This window comes from Sinocyclocheilus grahami, unplaced genomic scaffold (assembly GCF_001515645.1).
Source record: "Sinocyclocheilus grahami isolate Dianchi unplaced genomic scaffold, SAMN03320097.WGS_v1.1 scaffold110.1, whole genome shotgun sequence".
NCBI classification, from domain to species: domain Eukaryota; kingdom Metazoa; phylum Chordata; class Actinopteri; order Cypriniformes; family Cyprinidae; genus Sinocyclocheilus; species Sinocyclocheilus grahami.
Window position 1 is genome coordinate 9,166 of NW_015505289.1, and position 5,672 is coordinate 14,837.

General features: G+C 34.5%; 1 pseudogene; it reads left to right on the plus strand.

Moving 5' to 3' along the window:
- Positions 1–5,434, plus strand: part of LOC107588992 (tyrosine-protein phosphatase non-receptor type 11-like) — a 12,855-nt pseudogene extending 7,421 nt beyond the window's left edge.
- The last annotated feature ends 238 nt before the right edge of the window (positions 5,435–5,672 follow it).

The following is a 5,672-nucleotide window of genomic DNA, read 5'->3' on the forward strand; positions in this document are numbered from 1 at the left end:
GTGTACTAAGACCGACGGAAAATGAAAAGTTGGGATTTTCTAGGCCGATATGGCTAGGAACTATACTCTCATTCCGGCGTAATAATCAAGGAACTTTGCTGCTGTATCATGAGTGCAGCAGGCGCAATGATATTACGCAGCACCTGAAAATAGTCCCCAGCTAGGTAACTTCCAATAGAAGTCACGCTCCCTGTGTAAGCAGGTGGTCACGTTGGTTATGTTGGCGGAAGTTAGCCTATTTTCAGGCGCTGCGTAAAATCATTGCGCCTGCTGCACCCATGGTACGGCAGCAAAGTTCCTTGATCGCAACTTTTCATTTTCCGTCGGTCTTAGTACATGATGTAACTACAAAAGAGTCAAGTTTTAAGTAGGAAAAATATCGAAACTCTTTGGTCATTTTTGAGCGAGATGCTAACGGTCTAATCAGATTCAATGATCTATGCTAAGCTACAGTTAAAAGTGCTACCGCCAGACCCTGAGATCGGCTGAATGGATTCGAAAACGGTAAAACTCAACTGTTTAACTCTAGGGGAGTTGGAAAATGAGCCTATTATCAAAAATAGTGGAGTGTTCCTTTAAAGCGGTCTTGAATAAATGCAGAAAGTCTTAAATTCATAAATTTGTGGCATTAATGTTGCATGCACTGCAAAAAAAAATAATACTTTCCACAGTATTTTTGTCTTGTTTTCCTATACAAATATCTAAACAATATACATTTACTTCAAATGCAAAATGAAGTTATGAAGTCTCGTTTTCTGAGAAATGTAACAACATTAAGTGAGTTTATACTTAAAACAAGAACAAATATCTGTCAATGGGGTACTAAAACTTGTTTTCCCTTTGAGTCAAGTTGATTTTTCTGAGCCCATTGGCAGTTAGTTTTAATCATAAACTTAATGCATTTCGATCAGTTTCTCATTTCTCAAGACTTGGAAGCTGTATTTTTAAACTTTGAAGAGTTGCTAATACATCACTAGAGAACATATTGACTTATCCCTTCATTTTATTCCTTTAAGACTTAAGGTCTTAAATTTACCTTCATAAAACCTGCAGAAACCCTGAAAACAGACTTTCATGAGCTGATTTTAATGACCTCTTAAAATCAAAATATTTGTGTTTTTTAGTTCAGGTTTTAGTGACACATTAGTGCAGATATTTTCATCATCAAGAGAGTGTTAGTTGGTTGTAAACTTTCATTTCTGTTTCTCCTGCAGTGCTGGGATTGGACGAACAGGAACGTTTATCGTGATTGATATTTTAATAGACATCATCAGAGAAAAGGGTAAAGTTCTTACATCTAGAGTGATTTTGTGTTGATCCTCTTGTTGTTAATTAGTAGGCCCTACAGCCTAAATCAGGCCACAGTAGCAGCTTCGCCTGAAGTTAGATCTGACCCTGTCTGTGTTGTGCAGGAGTGGACTGCGATATCGACGTGCCCAAGACTATCCAGATGGTGCGATCTCAGCGTTCAGGAATGGTACAGACAGAGGCCCAGTATCGCTTCATCTACATGGCTGTGCAGCATTATATTGAGACTCTGCAGCGCCGCATAGTGGAGGAGCAGGTGTGTGCGAGTGACACTTATATTCATAGAAGAGAGACATTTCACTCTATTGATAGTGTAGACTTGCAGTGTTGCCACGTTATTTTGCTGTGCTTGTTTATGGGACTGCACAAATTGGCTTATTTTTAATTTAATTTTATATCAATAAGACTGAAATAATGATAATAGTTATTAATTTCATAATGATTATTACTATTACCACATAAAAAATATTTACAAAATAATATTACTATTCCACAATACTATTCCACTGTTAAAAAAAAGAGTATTTAAGAAAAAAATATAATGTACATATAATATAAAATATTACAAAAAAAAAATGTTTTTACCAAAAAACAATACAATTGCAGTACTAATATTTAGGCTGTACATTTTTAAATATGAACCCTTAAAGACCTAGAACATTTTTGGGGCACCTGACACACCTGCACTTTTCTTTGTTTTTTTAAAGACCTATTCTAGCAGTCAGCATCAAGTGTCATATATCATTATAAACAGGAGAACTTGAAGTTTCAGTCTAGCTAATTTAAAGTCCCAGTTTTCCTTTTGTGTTCTCTAAGAATGAATGAATTTCCAGAATTTTAAGAAAAAGGCAAGCAACAATTGGGTGTACTCAAACAGAAACTCCTGAAGTTTGGATTTTTTTTCTTTAGGAAGTTGTATCTGGGTGTTTTACACTTCCAAAATAAAATTTTGTCTACATATAACATTCCCCAAGCAAGTTATAGCTATTTATTACAATATTGTTATAGGCGCTTTTCAGTGAAAAACAGGTCTATTTATTTACTAACGATATAGATGTCTAAAAAACATTTAGGGAGTAAAGAAAATGGAATCAGTGTTCTATAATAACAAAACACAGTAAAAAAGAGACTTTTTTCAGAGAAATATATTTTCAATCTGAGTGTGAACAACAACAAACACAAACCGTGCAGCTATTTAGTGAAAACAATTGCACAAATTGTCTTCTGCAACAAAAATACAAACAGTGCAAATGATTCACAAACTGCACACAAAATGAGTGAGAAATATACAGAGTGCAACAGAAAAAATTGTGAAAATGATCTTTATGAACTATAAAATAATTATTTACATAATATAAATGATGGGTCCACTGGCTGTACTCCGCGTCGGAATCCATTTTACCGGGACATCGCCTAGCGACGCAAAGACAAATTCCAGTGCTTTATCTGATATGTACCACTGTTTCATCCTTGTTTTTGGTTTGTTTTATGCCAAAGTACTCAGTCGTGTGTTTTTCTGGGCTTTTTCAGAGTTCTCTCATACAAATGTGTTATTTTGTGTTTGTTTTCATGCACGCACGACAGACTTTACTTTACTTACTTTGTGTTTGTTCAAATTTACAATCAAAAATCCTAAATGGTGGTTCAAAAGACCAAAATGTTTATTGGTTGGATATGGGACAGTTTGAACCAATCTGGGCACGGGGGTGGGACTAGGCGTCAACAATCATTCCTGTTTGGCTCAGAGGAACGTAATGCATTGATTTCTTCTGATGAATCAATGTTGTCAAAATGGGATGTAATCACGTGGCCTACGGAGCCACTGAATATCCAAATAAGACAAATGAGAATCTCTGCTTTACAACACTTTTTAAAGCATTCAGATAGGATTAGCGGTTCAAAAGTTATGAAACATTTAAGAACAATGGTTATTTTTAGCCGCGGGCGGCTGTCTCGGTCTTTGAGGGTTAAACCATAGAACTTTTACTTTGGCAGAAAAAAAGGCGAAAAAAATATTTACAATATATAATACAAAATGAGATATTACTATTGTAATAATACTATTCCATTGTTTAAAAAAAAAGTATAAGAAAAAATTTAAATATAATAATAATAATGTTATTTACAGAACAACAGTAATAATAAAGTAATATATATATATATATTATAAAGTAATATTTAGGTTGTCCTAATTTATTCACTTTCAAATATGAAACCATAGAGCTTTTATTTTGGCTGAAAAATGCAGGGAGACTTTGAAGCTTAACAGATTTATAAACAGAGGAGCAAAATGGTGTTGATTTGCAGTGTTGCCAACATGAATTAGTCTCAAGGACTGTTTGTTTTGATTAATAAGCTTTTTTTTAAAGAGCTCCATGTTTGCTGGGGTTATTTGTAGGGCTGCACAATTTGGCTTACATTTGAATTTGATTATAGCAATATGACTGTAAAATACTGATAATAACTTATAAGTATTGTTTTATTATGATGATGATGATGATGATTATTACTACTACTACTACTGCTACATTAAAACAATTTACAAAATACAATACAAATGTTTCACTCTAAGTTAAAACTTACATAATAATATAAAATAATATTAATAGTATTTTATAGAACAACCATTTTAATTTATTCATTTCCAAACAATAAACCTATTATTTTGGCAGAAAACTGCAGGGAGACTTTAAAGCTTTAAAGCAGATTTATAAAGAGAGGAGCAGAATGATGTAGATTTGCAGCGTTGCCAGCATGAATTTATCTCATGGACTGTTTCTTTCAGAAAAGTAAAATTAAAGGACGCGAGTACACCAACATCAAATACTCTCTCTCTGACCTGACTGGAGGAGACCAGAGCCCTCTGCCACCATGCACACCAACACCAACCTGTGCCGAGTGAGAACACGCATGCATTTACACACCAGACCTCACCACTTTAGAGAGAAAGCATTTGAGAAATGAATGGCAAATGAAGCAATAGAAATCATAAGACATCTCTTGACAAACACCTTTTTTTTTTCTCTGTTTTGTTTGAGTTTTATATAATGATATTTCCAACTCTAAATTCTGATTTGGGCCAAGCACCAGCTTTTAAATTCAATATGAAACTGAAGCTGAAATAGACTTTACTACTATATTGTGATGTATTTCTGAGTGAAATGGCTATCAAATAAGAAAAAATGTAGAGCTGGGCTTGATTTTATTCTTCAGTTTTTGATTTGATTGTGAAAAGTGAGCGTTGCGTAACGGAATGGAAACCGATTAGTTCAAATGTTTTGGATTAAGTTTTCTGACATGCTATTTAAATACGAAGATTATGCATTATCAAATTTAAATATGCACTCATTTGCATACATTTCCAGAACAGAAATCTGAACACTGGATAAAGCCAGGTGCAAAATACTTCAATTTGGTGACATATTAGAGCTTTTTTACGGATTTCGGATTTCTCTTTTTATTACTCCATAAATTAGAAAATGCTGCCAACAGACAGAAAAACATATACGTGTTTTTAGGTATAGAAACCAGGCAAATGTTATATTAACAACCCCTTCTGTAAAAACCTTCTGAATATACATAGAAATAAAACTGTAAAGTATGTATGTAAAATCTTTTAATGCAAACAGATAAAGTGTTATAAAATAAACACTTAATAGTGTATTTATGTATGTATTTATTTATTTATTTTTGGGGGAAATGCACAGATGAATTGTTTACATGAAGACCAGTAACATGCATTAAGAAAACTAGGGTCAGTTTTAATTTCAAGCCAGCTATAAGCTGGAATCTTGTGCCATGATGTAAATCCATGTGATTTCAGCATGAGGGACGACAGCTCTCGAGTCTATGAGAATGTGGGTTTAATGCAACAGCAGAAGAGTCACAGATGAGATGAGATTCCAACACTGTCCAAATCACAGGTATTGTGCTGAAAACCTGACCTCTTTGAATATGCTTTCAGTGTTAGCTGTGGCTCATTTCAGTCCGGTAATGACTGTGTATGATCTTTCTTTTTTCAATCCCTGACAGGATCCCTGTTTGTGTTGTTGCCAGACGCTCCTGAACACCTAAGAAGTGATCTTGACTAAACTGAGAGACGACTAAAAAATAAAGGAAAAAAAAATTTCAGAGACCGGTCCACACGAGCTCAGAGACATGTGGATGGAGAGATTTGCATTTCTCCTTCCAGCTACGTAGCCTTTTAACCCCACACTAAGAAACCACTGTGACCATCATGAAGCCTTATACAGAATAAACCCAAAACAGCCCCTTGCAAAATCATGTTTTTTTGGGTGTGGAGTTTTCTGAAATCGATTCGGGCTACTTTTAGCGAGTGTGGGAAAAGCTTACGCTCTTTCGTT